Source organism: Macrotis lagotis, chromosome 6, assembly GCF_037893015.1.
Source record: "Macrotis lagotis isolate mMagLag1 chromosome 6, bilby.v1.9.chrom.fasta, whole genome shotgun sequence".
Lineage (NCBI taxonomy): Eukaryota > Metazoa > Chordata > Mammalia > Peramelemorphia > Peramelidae > Macrotis > Macrotis lagotis.
The window spans coordinates 38203643-38220350 of NC_133663.1; the positions used below are offsets into that span (position 1 = coordinate 38203643).

The following is a 16708-nucleotide window of genomic DNA, read 5'->3' on the forward strand; positions in this document are numbered from 1 at the left end:
ATCCACATAGAAAACATTTATTGCAGACCTGCTATTTACATAGAACCCCTTACAAGAAATAAAATACAGTACAACAAGACTAGGAAATCTCATAGCATAAAGTTGGCTGGACAGCCCATTCACTTAGGGCATTCGTTCATATTTATCTTCTGTGGAACACTGAGAGCTACCATCTTGAGTCTGTTAAAAAAAATAAGACTGGTACTGGGTGTCATAACTTTATGGGTCATTTGTGATGGTTATGCATTTCAACCTCACTGGGCAAAAGTGTTGAAGAAATGTTGAGCTTCTATAGTTTCAAGGAAGTTTTGATCTCTCCTTCAGTTTCATTTCTTTCTCTGTAGGAAAGCACTAACTTTCTATCTAGTGTAGGTTATTGTAGTTTAAAAGATAAACTCTGCCTCTTTCCAGAACTTATCTTGTTTATGTTGAGCTTATGCCAACTTATGTTGACCCCCCTCACCACCTTTGACCCTTGTATAATGAATATATTCACAATAGGAAGAGACAGAACATATTTAATTAACAAATAATATTTTTCTTGGAAGAGAATTGATAAAAGCAAACACTATATAAACATAATTAATAATGTATAATATACATACCTATATATGTATATGTGTGTGTGTGTGTATATGTGTATCTATGTTTGCATTTAATTCTCAGTGCATTTTTACAGTCTTTCCGCAGATCTTACTAGTCTTAGAATAGTACAAAAGATTCTTTGAAACTCAGATGTTGTGGAAAAGACATAGTTCTGTTTGCTTCATCTCCATAGCTTCTTTTGAGCCATGCTTCTCCTTCTGATTAGGGAGAGGCATGGATTATACAGCATAATTCAAAATGAATGTTCAAATGAATTCCTCCAGTAGGACCAGGGTGAAGACTCAGGAACAACACAGGGACTTCAGAGTAGGCACTTCTTCTAGGACAGGGTGTGAACTTGGGATCCAGTGTGAACCAGAACTCCTGAAGGTTGTGGAACAAGGGCTATAATAACTAAGGGTTGGCCAGACATGGTGAGAGATTCTGAATCTATATGCCATTTTTCTATTTTTTTGTTTCCTTCAGGCTAGTCACCTGACTTGGCTTCCCTCTCCTATTGTTATAGCATTTCTTTTTCTTTTCTTTTTTTTTTTGCAAGGCAATGGGGTTAAGTGACTTGCCCAAGTTCACACAACCAGGTTAATTATTAAATATCCGAAGATGAATTTGAACTCAGGTCCTCCTGACTCCAGGGCCAGAGCTGTATCCACTGCCACCTAGCCACCCTTGTTAGGGCATTTCTACTGGTATACTTATTCTCTTTCTCCTTTTCCTTCAATCAAAACCCCACCAGTCCTTGAAGAAGGAATTTGCAGGCAGAATGAAAGAAGCATTACATAGAAATCTTGGGACAATCACTACAAATGGGTCCAGCAGACTGGGTTGGAGTGAATTTGGGAAACTTCCTAACACTGTCAGTGATCTCAAGCTGCTCTGTCATAAAAACAGCTTTTAAATTTATTTTAAATTTAATTTCTTTTAGTTAGTAAATATTTGTTTTATCTCTCTTCTGTCTCCCTTATTCCAACTGAACAACACTGATAAAAAAGACAAAGAAGTTGTCATAACAAATATGAGTAATTAAACTAAGTATTTCCCAAATTATTGCTGTCCAAGAAAGTGTGCCTCATTCTGTTCACATCAACTTGGACTCAAATGTCAGGAGGTTGGAGGCAAGTTTCACCTTCAGTTCTCTTGAATCATGGCTTACCATTGTGTTATGCAGACTTCTCAAGTATTTCAAAGTCATTTTTCTTTATAATGTTACTATTATTGTATACACTTAGCTGGTTCTGCTCACTTCATTCTGCATCAGTTCATAGACGTCATGTAAGACAGAGAAGACGGGCTGGTCATGTAGCAATTACAACAGAAAACATGCAGATAGCCCTAAAATTGCACTTGTATCATGAAATTAAAAAAAACCTTTATTCCTTCACTCCTTCTTGGGCTTCTTTCCTAACTCTTTGGAACCCTTTCTCTACCATCCCCCCAAAATGGATACCTTCTTCCGCTAACTCTCAGGTTCCTTTTATATTTTGCCTTCCCTATTAGAAATATTAGTGACTTGCGGGTAGGTTTTTGTTGTTATTTGTTTTCTTAGTGTCCAGTATACTACCTATTGCATAAATTTAATAAATGCTCACTGATTTGACTTACTCTGAATTTGATGATTATTTAAATTTTTTTTTTATTAATTAATTTACTTAAAAAATTTTTTTTAGGGGCAGCTAGGTGGCACAGTAGATAGAGCACTGACCCTGAAGTCAGGAGTAGCTGAGTTCAAATCCAGTCTCAGATACTTAATAATTACCTAGCCATGTGACCTTGGGCAAGTCACTTAACCCCATTGCCTTAAATAAAAAAAATTAAAATGTTTTTTATACATTATTGAAATAGTCTTGTAAGAGTAAACATAATCCCCCCCAAAAGTAAAAAAATCTCACGAGAAATAAAGTGAAAGAAAGAGAAAAAAATGTGCTTTAGTCTGTGTTCTGATACCATCAGCTCTGTCTCATGGGGAATCGCATTCTTTATCATAAATCCATCAGAGAAGTTACTTCTACAGTTGATGTTGCTGATTGTAATTACCTCCATCCATTTCTCCCCATTACTAATTACTATATTTTCTCTCTCCTTTCACCGTCCCTCATCAAAAGTGTGCTGTGGGACAGCCAAGTGGCACAGTGGACAGAGCACCTGGGGCCAAGAGGCCCCCAGCCTACATCCCACCTCAGAGACCCAGCACCTACCCAACCCCGTGGTCCCGGACAGGCCATCCAAACCCACCACCTTGCAAAAAGTAAAAAAGAAAATGTATTATATTTGACTGTCTTCTCCCATGATCTACCCTCTCCTCTATCCCCTATCTCTTTCCCTCCTTCCCCCATCCCCTTTTTCTCTTTTTTCTTCTAGATTTCTACGTTCTATTAAGTAAATATGCTGTTTCCTCTCTGAGCCATTTCTAATGAGAAAGAAGCTCCCTCATTCCCCTCACCTTCCCCCCCTTCCATACCATCGCAAAAGCTATTTCTTGACTCTCTTACATGAAATATCTTAGTCTATGCTACTTCTTCTTTTCTTTATCCCAGTACATTTCCTTTTTACCCATTGACTCCATTTAAAAACATATATTTTACCTTCAAATTTGGCTCTTTTCTGTGTCTCCGTTATGAAAACTCCTTCTACTTGCTCTAATAAATGAGAAGGCTCATATGAATATTATCAGTATCATCTTCCCATGCAGGAATACACCCAGTTCATCATCATTAAATCTGTCATAATTTACCCTTCTCATCCACCCTCTCTATGCTTCACCTGAATCCTGTACTTGAAGATCAAAGTTTCTATTCAGCTCTGGTCGTTTCAACAGGAACATTTGAAATTCCCCTGGTTCACTGAAAGTCCATCTTTTTCCTTGGAAGAGGATGTTCAGTTTTGTGGGTAGTTGATTCTCCGTTGCATTCCAAGCTTTTTTGTCTTCCAGAATATTATATTCCAAGCCCTACAAGCCCTTAACATGGATGCTGCTAAATCCTGACTGTAGCTCCATGATATTTGAATTGTTTTGTTCTGGTTGCTTGTAGTATTTTCTCTTTTTAACTTGGGAGTTCTGGAACTTGGATATAATATTCCTCATGGGGATGGGGTTTGGATCTCTTTCCGGAGGAGATTGGTGGATTCTCTCAATTTCTATTTTGTCCTCTGCTTCTAGGATATCAGGACAATTTTCCTGTAGAAATTCTTTAAAAACGAGCTCAAGGTTCTTTTCCTGATCATGACTTTTGGGTAGCCCAATAATTTTTAAATTGTCTCTTCTAAATCTGTTTTCCAGATCCATTGTTTTTTCAATAAAATATTTCATGTTTTCTTCTAGTTTTTCATTCTTTTGATGTTGTTTTATTGTGTCTTGATTCCTTGCAAAGTTATCAGCTTCCTTTAGCTCCATTCTACATTTGAAGGAGTTGTTTTCTTCAGAGAGCTTTCTTATCTCCTTTTCCATCTGGCCATTCTGATTTTTAAGGTATTTTTCTCTGCATTAACTTTTTAAAATTTTCTTTATTTTTTATTTGTTTTAGATTTTTTTCCAAGGCAATGGGGTTAAGTGACTTGCTCAAGGCCACACAGCTAGGTAATTATTAAGTATCTGAGGTCGGATTTGAACCCAGGTACTCCTGACTCCAAGGCCGGTGCTCTATCCACTGCACCACCTAGCAGCTCCTGCATCAACTTTTTGAAGTTTTTTTTTCCATTTGACTAAACTAGTTTTTAGTATGTTTTCCAGCATTTTTTGGGTGTTCTCTTTAACTAAGCTGTTGACTTAGTTTTCATGATTTTCCTGCATCTCTCTCATTTCTCTTCCCAATTTTTTCTCTACCTCCCTTACTTGATTTTCAAAATCTTTTTTGAGCTCTGAAATAGCCTGAGACCAACTTCTTTAGATGCTGAAGCTTGGACTTTCTCATCTTCAGACTCTGAAGAGTCTGTGTTTTGATCCTCCATGGTACCAAAGTAATTGTCTATGCTCAGGTTCCCTTTTTTCCCCTTCTGTTTACTCATTTCTCCAGCCTGTGCCTGGTTTGGGATGCTTCTTGAGCTTTTGAGTATTATTGGGACATGACTACAGGGACCTCAGTATGTGAGGCTCTGACTGCTCTCCTGCCTGTGCTCCGGTCTATGAATGACCATAGGGGGCTCCCAGACTGTGACCAGGGTCTGAATATGGATAAAGAACAAGAGTGAGATCTCGACCGTCTTCCCCCATCCTTCCATGGGCTGAGCACTCCGGTCACAGCTGCCAGGTGGTTCTGTGCACCTGCTTCTGTTTCCTGGGATCTGGGCTGCGATGAGGGTGGCAGCTATGCTGGTGGCTAAGGCTGTACTGAGGGCCATGCTGGCTCCCATTCTGGCAGAGATTTCCCCATTGATCTTCCAAGTTGTGCTTGGTATTCCCTGGATTTCCAGGTCAGGAAACTGCTTGTGCTGCAGGGAGTGGGTGCTCCCATGATCCAGGTGTCTAGGCACCTGGTGAGCTGTTCCTGGAAGATTGGAGCTCCTTCACTCTGGCATGATAATCCTGGTTGTGTTGCCGCTCTCTTCACCCCTGTGTTACCTTGAGCTGGAGAATTACCTCACTGGATCTTCCTGAGGGTTCTGTCTCTTGAAAAATTTAGTTAGAGACATAATTTTAAGGTTTTAGAATATATTTGAAAGAGCTCCTAGGAAAGTCTGTTGTCATGCTGCCATCTTTGATGATTATTTTAAAAGTAGAACACCTCCTCATATAATGTAGAACAGAAAAAGGGAAATTATATGTGAAAATGCAAATCTTTGTTATGTACCACTTACTTTAAAAGTATGTAATAAGTTGAACATGTTATTTTCTGAGTCATCTTGCTTGTCTGTTTCCTTCTAAATTTTTTCAGTATTTTTCTCTGAATTTGAAGCAATGCTTTAATAATATTCTTCTTTTTTTCTTTTTTGAGCAACCCCATTGCTAGCTCCCCTTTACTTCCTAACTCTTCTCCAATAAAAAAAGAAAAACACAATCCTTGTACCAAATAGGCATTTGTTGCATTTGTTAGGTCCAAAAATATATTCTTATTCTACCCTTTGAGTCCTTCACCTTTGTGTCAGGAGGGTTTTAGGCAAGGTGGGCTGATCACTTCTGAGGACAAAAAGTGGATAAATTGAGACATGGGAGTGGCAGTGAGACAGGGCCCATGCATCCTCTGTCTCTTTTACACACTAGATCAGTTTTACACACTAGATCATAGTTCAAGTGTGGGGGATCTATATCTGTTCCTTGTAATCATAAATAGGACTACCAGAGAAGGCATAAATTAGTTCCAATCTACACTGATGGAGGAGTCACCCAGTGACATCCCAGACCTATGGAGCCAATCTATCGATAAATCTACAAGCATTTATATGCCAGAAAATGTACTTAGTATTGGAGATACAAAGCCAAAAGTAAAAGAATCCCTCCCCTCAAGGACCTTATATTTTAATGAGGGAAAACACTGTATATTTAATATAACACAAGCTCTGGATTCATTTTCCCAGCTCTCATCTGAGAGTGACTGGTTACTGCTAGCCTCAAGATTCCAGAAGTAATTCTGCTGTGTTGGGAATTGTAATCCTGTGGCTCATGAGCCCCCACTGGTGTGCCCCATGTAATTTAAGCAGTTGATCTTTCCCTAATCACTTTTAACCAATTAATGCTAATTAGCTCTTGCAAAGGGAGATTTACTGAGAGAGAATAGTAAAAACTGAAATACTCTCCTCTCCCCCTGTTCCTGGACAGATTCTTTCATAAGCACAATCAGAGTCCAGGAGAAAGTGGACTTAAACAAGAATACATGTGGCAAAGGAATGAATCACAGCTCCAATTTGAATGGAAGTAATTTTCTCCCTTTGTATGGTCCTCAGGGATTTCCCTCAAGGGCAGCTCTAAATTGAACTCCTAGATTTAGGGAACCTGTAGAGTTCTGAAGTCTCAGTATTCTAGTCTCTCAGTTCCCAGTCATATGGATTGTTTGTTACTGGTCTACACCCTCAGATTGTGGTCAGTGGTGGTGGTAGTGGTGGTTTAACACTCCCAATGGACTCACTTCTTCCTTCTTCCTCCTCCTTTTGCCCTCTAGGGCAGTCTGCCTCTCTTGTAAAACCTCAATTTTGAATCCTGAAGCCATTGCTGGAATGTATCTGTTTAAATCTCCTCTTAGATGCTTTTTTTTTGTGATCAGAGTGTCTATCCTAATAGATTTTGTCATTTGACTTCATCCTGAGGACCAAGGCATTTCATTCCTGATTAATTTGTAATCTGATTAACTAGTTTATTTATGCCTTTATCATTTGATTTAAAGGAGTTTCTAGGAATTATTCTCACATATTTCACATCTTTTTTTTCTTTTTTGGCAATTCAAATAATGAAGTCTCTCACCTGATAAAGGTACCATGAATTAGAGTGTCTTGTTCACTTAATTGGGGGTAGCATGTAGACATAATCTACTTTAATTTTTGGGCTCCATACATTTAGGAGGCAGTTAGCTGACATAGTGTCCAGACATTGGACCTGGTGTGAGGGAGACCTAAATTAAAATCTGGCCTCAGATATTCACCCTATATGACCCCAGGTAAGTTATTGAACCTCTATCTGCTTAGATTCCTCAACTGTAAAAGAGGGATGATAATATTCTTAGTGCTTGGTGTAGAGATCAGATGAGATAATATTTGTAAATATTCTTAAATTTGGAAATATTGTAAAAAATGCTTAGTATGGTAGGTGCTTGTTCCCTTCCCACCCTCTACCCTCCACCCCCCACTATTTTAAATACAGAGCTGAATTTAGAAGATCTCACATCTAATTCCAATTTATTACTATACTCAGTTATTATAAATTCAGCCTTGCCTATAGGCAAAAACCCTATTCTAGGTAGTGGGAATGTAATGATAAATAGGGGCAGCTAGGTGGCACAGTGGATAGAGCACCAGCCCTGGAGTCAGGAGAACCTGAGTTCAAATCTGACCTCAGACACTTAATAATTACCTAGCTGTGTGGCCTTGGGCAAGTCACTTAACCCCATTTGCCTTGCAACCCCCCCTAAAAATAAATTTAAAAAAATAGATAAATAAAAAAAAGTTCTGACCCTCAAGGAGCTTAGATTTATTGAAACTGTGATAAACTGGGCTAACTGTTAGAACTAAGTTCATTCTAGGAAATTTTTTGAGTGATTAAAGGTCTTTTCTGTAACCTTACATATTAATAGACTACATAAACATGGAAGCAAATATTTTAATGGGGGTGGAGTCAACATCAGGAAATTAAATTGAATATTGCCTTTCAAGTGTTTTTAAAATTTATGGTCATTGTTCTTCATGATACAACCTGAACCACTATTTAGAATCTTTATTTTAAAAATAACACCATTGGGGAAGAGAGCTCTGCCTCCTTTAGAGGCATCAACAGACAAAAGAGGTAAACATGTGAGTTCAGCTTATACTGCAGGGTTTTTGTGGCCTGTAAAATCCATCCAGTTGCATTGCAGCCAAATCCATCAGTCATTCAAGAAGCAATCCCAACGTATCATTAAACTGGCTGTGCTCTTCAATGCAGCTATGTTGGTTTGGCTGCCGGCAGACATCATCTTAAGTGCCATAGAGAAATCCAAGACTGTCAGATTTTGTATTTCAATTCCCCAGGTTACATATACAGAAACTAGCAACTGATGGCGTGCATGTCATGAATGCATCCTCATATGAACAATGGGAGCGGCATAGCTGTTCTGTACAATCATCTCTTGATTGTTTTGCTTGGCGCTCGGTCAAATAAATGTCTTCCAAATCTTGAAACTCTGCACTACTCTTTGCTCCAAGAAGTTGCAAAACTAGTAATCAGCTTATCAGAGTAAGAACTGAGATAGCCTGGACCCTAAGTAAGAATAATGTGGATCTGAGGGGCTGTCAAATAAAAACTGCCTCTAATTGAATACATTTATTATTATCCCTCCATTCCTCAAAACTTCTAAGAGATTATAACTAGGAAAATGCATGATGATAATCTTAGGCCCCAGAAGATCTTGTTAGATTTGGAGAACATTGGGCTAAATTGAATAAGATGAAATTTAATGGGAATAAATGGAAAATTTTACATATGTAATAAAAAAACTTCTCTTTTCTAATTCAATAGGGCAGAGGTATGACTAGATAGCAATTTGTCTGAAAAACATCTAGTGAATCATGAGCTCAATATGAGTCAACATGTGATATGGTCTCCAAGAAAATTATGCTAGGCAGCGATTAAAAGAATGTAGAACTTGGGACAAAGGAGATAAATCCTTATTGTTCTCTGCTCAATACTCCTGAAGCAAGAATATTTCATTCAGTTCTGGGCAATATGTAGTGGGAAGGATATGTAGAAGTTGGAGACTATGGAGTGGAAGGCAACCATGAGGGCAAGGGGCCTTGAGATCGTGTTTCTCTAGGAGTAGAGAACACTTGGGGTGGGTGGGGAACATGATAGATCACGGTCTTCTAATTTTTATAAGAGAGATTAGACAGGGGCAGCTAGGTGGCTCAGTGTATAGAGCACTGGCCCAGAAGTCAGGAGGACCTGAGTTCGAATGTGACCCCAAGGCACTTAATAATTACCTAGCTGTAAGAACTTGGGTAAGTCACTTAACCCCATTACCTTGCAAAAGTCAAAATAAAAGTACCATAGATTGAGGCTAAAATGGACAATAGAGGTCATTTCAATTCATTTCAATAAACATTTATTAAGTATAGACTCTTTGCTAATAGAGATACTAATCCCTGCTCTCAAAAAATCTTATAATCGGGGCAGCTTGGTGGCACAGTGGATAGAGCACCGACCTTGAAGTCAGGAGGACCTGAGTTCAAATCCAGCCTCAGACAGTTAATAATGGCTTAGCTGTGTGACCTTGGTCAAGTCACTTAACCCCATTACCATAAATGAAAAAATTCTTTAAAAAAAGAGAGATTAGACATACTCAGCTTTATTCCAAAGAGTGGAATTAGATCAACTGAAGATGCAAAGAAGTAAATTTAGGCTCAATTAAAGGGAAAAAAACTGAAAACTTGAAATGATACAAAGACAGAATAAAAAAACTGAAAAATTGAAATGATCCAAAGATAGAATGGGCTGACTTGATATTTAGGGGATTTCCACCTTACTGGAAGATTGGGTTGACTACACAAAGGTTTTCTTTCTAATAGGATTCTCTACAAAATATGTCACTATAATTCCTGAAAGGGGGAGCTTCTTCAAATTTTTTTTTTTCCTGGGCAAATTTCAACTGAAACATGGGGAAATTTTGTGAAGTGAGGGGTAAAGACTGGGATCAGTTTTGACGTGTGTTGGAAATAAATTGGCTACCTTTGACATACAGGGTATGAGGCAGTCACTAATGTTTATCATCTTTATTTTTGAAATGTCACTTGCTTTTAACTTTTCTCAATTCTTGCCAGACTTTCCATAACTCATGCTTTAATGGCAGTACCGGTCTCCTAACCGGCATCCTGGTGATCAGGATCAATTCCCCCTCTAATCCAACTGACATACTGCCAGAATTTGTTCTACTGCATTGCTGCTCAAGAATCGATTGATTGATCATATAGGTAGGAGGTTATAAGATTTAGAAATCCACCTTGGATTTCTAGTTCAATTTCCTCATTTTACTGAAGGGGATACTGGGGCACAAGAAAGTGATTTTTTTTTCATAAAGTCATACAGATCATGAGCAGTACAGAGATTCAGATTCATGTTGTCTAACCACAATCCCAATGCCCCTTCAACTTTTAAAAAAAATTTATTTATTTTGAATTTTACAATTTTTCTCCTAATCTTGCTTCCCCCCCAAAAGACACTCTGTTAGTCTTTATATTGTTTCTGTGGCATGCTTTGATGCCCCTTCAACTTTAACATGTGCCATTAAGCCATACATTATTCTTTCTGACTCTTAGGGCTTTGAAAAATTGGTTTCTATTGGAAACCATATAACCTAATTTCCTTTAATTGTTCAAAAAATTTTTTGTTTTATAGTATAGTTCTTTCTGCATATTAATAATTTGTTCCCTGTCCTCATCCCATAGAATGAAAACTTCTTGGGTGTAATGATTACTCTACCTTGTCTGTTTTAGAGTAAGGTTGGCTATAGAGTACAATCAGGGTTCTAGGATTACTCCCTATGGGTTTGGGGAATGTCTAATGCTTTGTGTTCAAGGCATCATTCTGGTAAAATCACCTTCCAAGGTTGTTGGGTTGTTTTTCAGTCATGTCTAATACTTGGTAACCCCATTTGGAATTTTCTTAGCAGAAATATTACAATGGTTTGTCATTTCCTTCTCCAGCTCATTTTACAAATGAGGAAATTGAGGCAAATCTTGTCCAGGATCACAAGCTATAAATCTGTGAGGCTGAATTTGAATTCATGTCTTGCCTGGCACTCTATTCACTGTACCACCTGTTTGCCCAATATTAATCACCAAAAACTAGCATCCCAGGTCTGTGATATAGTGACTCAAGAGCTAAATGTGAAGTCAGAATAACCTATATTTACATTTGACTTTAGACATTAGTAGAACCGGGGAGAAGTCACTTAACCTCTACGTACCTCGGTTTCCTTAACTGTAAAATGAGAATAATAGAAGTACCTGCCTTCCAGGGTTGTTATAAGGATCAAATGAGACAGTGCTTGGTATAAGGGAGACATTAAATAAATGTCATTGTTATTATCGTGTCAATTGACATCAATTTGTTTTTCTAAATGGATATTTATTTCAAAGGAACAGAAGTACAAATGCTAGTCACCCTTTAAGGGCACACTCTTTCCTACACAATCTTGGCCTCTCGGAAGACAACACAATTTCTAAACCACAATGGCCTCATCAAGTTTTTTGTCCAAGATGAGGCATTGTCTCCTTCACAAACCCCAGAATGGGCTTCACTCCCCAAACTGTTGGTGGCTCATTCTCCTGACCTTTAAAAACTCAAAGGTTAGTAGCCTGTAATGATCTTCATTTAAAACACCAGAACTAAGAGGCCACGTTTTGGTTGTGGAAGGGGAGGGCCTGTGGTTTTTAGTCTTATAGCTTTATCTCTCATCTGAATATCATCAAGCCAGAAGAAGTCAAACCAAACAGAAGGGGCAGACTCTGGACAAGGAATGCTCTTTGAATGACCCCTTTAGCTCTGTTGATACAGCTAATCAAAAAGATTCCTGTTTACTTAATGGTCACCAGATCAAAATAATTTACAGAACATGTACATGTGTTCCAAGGTCCATATAAGAATATCAACTAAATGGTCTACACAGACTTGTAAGGAGTAACCTCATTGATTAGTCCCCCATTAGTGATCATACTTGGTCACAGTGAGAGGAAACCAGTTTCTTATTACACTAACAATAAAGAAACCCAATCAAACAAAATACCTTCTAAGACATAGAGATGACAGATAGTGTATGACACATTCTGTCTCTAAAACCCCTTCCTCGTGGCCATGAAGAGGGAGTTAGGTTTCATTCTTTGGGTTTTCTTTCATCTCCATTGCTGAAGTCCTTGCAAATATCGTTCCTCTGATAATACTTGTTTTCCTCTTCATAGGCTTCAACCTCATTTTCCACTAAGCCCTATCTGGTTCTCACAGACCATTCTCATTCTCACCTTGGCCCAGTGAGTGTCTTCTTACTCCCTCTCTGCTTGCCATATCCTCCCCATCCTTCTGAGCTTAGGTCACATTCCACTTCTTCGAGCATTCCTGTTGGTCATTACTGCCCACCCTGATTTTCCCTGTGTTTGCGCTTCTGGCATTTAAAAACTGAACCACACTATTTGGCCTTTAACTGTACAGTCATACTGTTTTCTTCTTGTGTCATACACATCAGTTTTTCATCTCCAAGCAGATTTATAAGCATCTTGAGGGCAGATGTCCAGGTCCTTTCCCATTCATGTAAAAGAAACATGTAGGTAACTCTGTCTCCATTCTGTTTCATATTTGACTTTAACAGAAGACTTTCATATTCACAAAGAGCAGATTGAACTGACCAGGATATGCTATTAACAGCAATTATTTCATTGATTTTGTGCCAAGGTAAGACTAGAGATTAAATAGATTAAGGCTTAAAAGCCATATAGAGTAAAAAAAATCAAAGCAAAACAAAATATCCCACATTTCTTCCCCAACAATAAGGATAAAATACATACCCATGCTCTCCTGCTGAAATTCTCAAATGGAACACACCTGGATTCCATTCTTCCCGGAGAGGGAGGTAGTAGGTATTACTGAATTAGAGATTCCAAGGGCTGGAAGAAAATATGAAAAATAGTCAGGTCCATTCTCTCATTTTACAATTGATTTTGGGAATCACATAATTACAGAATTTCAGGCTGCAAGGGATCTCAGTTACCATTTAGTCAATCCATATTCTAATAAGCATTTCTGATACAATTTTCTCACTAAGTGATCTCCAGCCTTGACTCGAAGTTCTTTAGGGAAGGTCTCGGGCAGCAAGGTGTCACAGTACATTAGAATACCAGACCAGAAGTCATCAAAAGCAGCCTCAGACACTAGCTATGTGACCCTGAGCAAGTCACTTAATCCTATTTGCCTCAGTGTCCTCATCTATAAAATGAACTGGAGAAGGAAATGTCTTTACCAAGAAGATATGACTAATATTATTGAACAACGAAAGAGAAGGTCTACTCTCCCTTTCTTCTGAGGCACTCATTCCACTTTTGGGCAATTTTAATGATGAAATAAGTCTTCCATATAAGCACCAAACCTATGTCTGCCTTGGGACAAGTTTTTTTGATCCCATCCCTGATGCCATTGAGTTATATGACCCCAAATCTTGCTGTCTCTAATCCTCTAGAAGGATAGTGTGATAATATCTAGCTAGGGAATACAATATCTAAGTTGCCTGTCAGGTAGGTGATGCTAAACTTGAAACACCTTCCCAAGAGTCTTGCCAGCCTTCTGTATCAGATAGACTTCCTGAAAGACCATAACATGCCTCTGGTACTCAACTTGGAGATACTTAGATTGTGTACAACCCAAACCTCACCTCAAGCCCCTAGCTTAAAAAGCAGTGTTTCAGATTGGGTTTGGCATTAATTCAGGGAAAGAAATATAAAGTCAATGATCCATACATAACTCAGAAGCCCTTTCCCATCTTTCTCTAATTACTTTCCCCTTCTCTGTGTACCTTTACACAGCCATAGGTCTGAGAAACTGAAAATACTATGATTATCCAATTTATATAGAACATAGCAACAATGAAAATAAATAAATTGAGCTAAATTATATTGAGCCTCCATCTTTCTCCAGTCATTTCCTAAATATCCTCCCACTTGCATTCCAAGATCTTCAGGTGTGGGAGTATCTATTCTCAGCACACACACACACACACACACACACACACACACACGCATATATTTATGGTTTTATTTTATTTTATTTTTATATTTCATTTACTTTCCAATTATATGTAAAGGTAATTTTCAATTCATTTTTTTAGGTTTTTTTTTTTTTTGCAAGGCAAATGGGATTAAGTGGCTTGCCCAAGGCCACACAGCTAGGTAATTATTAAGTGTCTGAGACTGGATTTGAACCCAGACACTCCTGACTCCAGGGCCGGTGCTTTACCCACTGTGCCACCTAGCCACCCCCTCAATTCATTTTTATAAAGTTTTCTCACCTCCGCCTTTACTCCCCATACCATAGGATATCAAGTAATCTGATATAGGTTATATTTGTACATTTGTGTTACACATATTTCCATATTAGTCATTTTGTGAAAGAATAATCAGAATAAAAAGGAACAAATCACAAGGAAAAAACAAACAATAAATTAAAAAAGGTGAAAATAGTATGTTTTGAGATGCATTCAGATTCTACAGCTCTTTCTGTGGTTGTGTATGGTATTTTCCATTGCAAATCTTGTAGAATTATCTTTGCTAGTTGTATTTCTGAGAAGAGATAAATCTATCAGTTGATCATCACATAATGGTTCTGTTAAGATGTTTAATGTTCTCTTGTCCCTGCTTACTTCATTCAGCATCAGTTGATGTAAGTCTTTCCAGGTTTTTCTGAAATCTATCTGCTCAACATTTCTAATAGAGTAATAATATTCCATTATATTCATGTGGCAGACAACTTGTTCAGCCATTCCCCAATTGATTGGTATCTCTTTAATTTCCATTTTTTTGCTACTTAAAAAGAGCTATTATGAATATTCTTGTATATGTGGATCTTTTCCCCTTTTTTCATGATTTCTTGGAATACAAATACTCTTGTGTAAAAAGAATAAGGGGAAAAGATATGTTCACAATTTCACATCAAGTTCACAGACCACAATAAGGGGAAGTAGGGGAAGAACAATGTCAGAGGTCAATTGTTTCCTCCAACTTCTAGATCCATCATCAGGTGTCATAACAGATGCCAGTTGAAGAGTCTGAAAACCTTTTTCATCTTATCCCAGCACCTGACTCAGATCCAGAAAAGTGGGTCACTGTTGCAGGACCTGTCTTCACAAGCCACAACCTCAGATAGTTTGGTGTACCTCATGGTACTCCCATCACTTAGTAATCAGGATTTCCAACACTCAAGTGCAACAGAAAGGGGGGAAAAAGAGTCAAATTTGAGAACTATGACCTCATATTTCTCTATCTTATTGTATGTGGCTTTCTTTTAATTTTTATTTTATTATTCCATTTTAGTCGAAAGACTGGGTTTCCCTATCTTGCCTAGATTGGAAGTGCATAGGTCTCACACCTTATGGCTCATCATAGAAGTTTTGACATGTTCCATTTTCTGACCTGGCATGGTTTGGTTTGCTTCTCCTTAGATAACCTGGGAACAACCTCCTCCCCAAGCAGGTCATCACATTAATGCCAGACTTACTGAGGGCAGTTAAGTCAATGATAGTTCTCCTGAGTTCAAGAGATCTACCCTTCTCAGCCCTTCTCAGCTGCTTTTGTAACAGGGATCACAGATCTGATTCTTCCCTATTCTGAGAACAAATAATTCATGATTCCCAGTGTAAGGGAAAGGACAAGCCTTTTCTTATAAATCAGGACCATCAGAAGTCTCTTTGCCAGTCTCTCTCTTTTCCTAAATAACCACTACTGGCCCAGAGAAAGTTAATAATTCTAAAAGATTAGAAGGCAAGGCATGGAAATGGGTCATTGTCTTTATGTAACTTCACCTATTCTAGTTTTTCCTCCTGGGCTCAAGCAGATCAGGTTCAATCTCATATCCCATGAAATCTCAGGGATTCCTTTGAGGTCAACAAATTATACTGTTTATATTTGTATATTATTATTTGAGATTGTATATTATTGTATATTGTATTGTATATATTGTATTATTGTATATTATTGTATTATATTGTATATTATTCTTGAGTTTTTGTCCCCTGTGACTATGTGGACTTTTTTTTTTAGGTTTTTGCAAGGCAGTGGGGTTAAATGGCTTGCCCGAGGCCACACAGCTAGGTAATTAAGTGTTTCAGGTCAAATTTGAACTCAGGTACTCCTGACTCCAGGGCTGGTGCTCTACCCACTACACCACCTAGCTGCCCTATACAATGTGGACTTTTTAAATACTGTTCTTACATTTTACTCTCTATAGCATTTAATTTGCTGGAAGTCTTTTTTTCTTTTGAATTTTACAATTTCCCCCTATTCTTCCTTTTCTTCCCCATCACCCACAGAAGGCAGTCTGATAGTCTTTATATTGTTTCCATGCTATACATTGATCTAAATTAAATGTGCTGAGAGAGAAATCATATCCTTAAGAAAAAAATATGAGCTAGCAAAATTACATAATAAGATAATTTTTTAAAAAAGTTAAATGTGAAAATCTTTGGCCTTTGTACAACTCCACAGTTCTTTCTTTGGATATAGATGGTATTCTCCATCGCAGGCAGCCCAAAATTGTCCCTGGTTGTTGCACTGATGGAATGAGCAAGTCCATTATGATTGATCATTAATTCCATGTTGTGTTAGGGTGTACAAAGGTGTTCTGGTTCTACTCATCTGCTCAGCATCAGTTCATACAAATCCTTCCACACTTCTCTGAATTCCCATCCCTCCTGGTTTCTAGTAGAACAATATGTTCCATAGTGTAATATACCACAAT

The 16708-nt window shown here is 38.0% G+C and overlaps 1 long non-coding RNA gene across 1 annotated transcript in view; it reads right to left on the bottom strand.

Annotated features, from left to right (window-relative positions):
• Positions 1-641: 641 nt before the first annotated feature.
• Positions 642-16708, bottom strand: part of LOC141491615 (uncharacterized) — a 43174-nt gene continuing 27107 nt past the window's right edge. The window contains exons 3-4 of the long non-coding RNA XR_012469667.1: positions 12772-12870; positions 642-969 (exon numbers count right to left, since the gene is read on the bottom strand). This is a non-coding gene — a long non-coding RNA (uncharacterized LOC141491615). The remainder of the gene's footprint in view (positions 970-12771; positions 12871-16708) is intronic.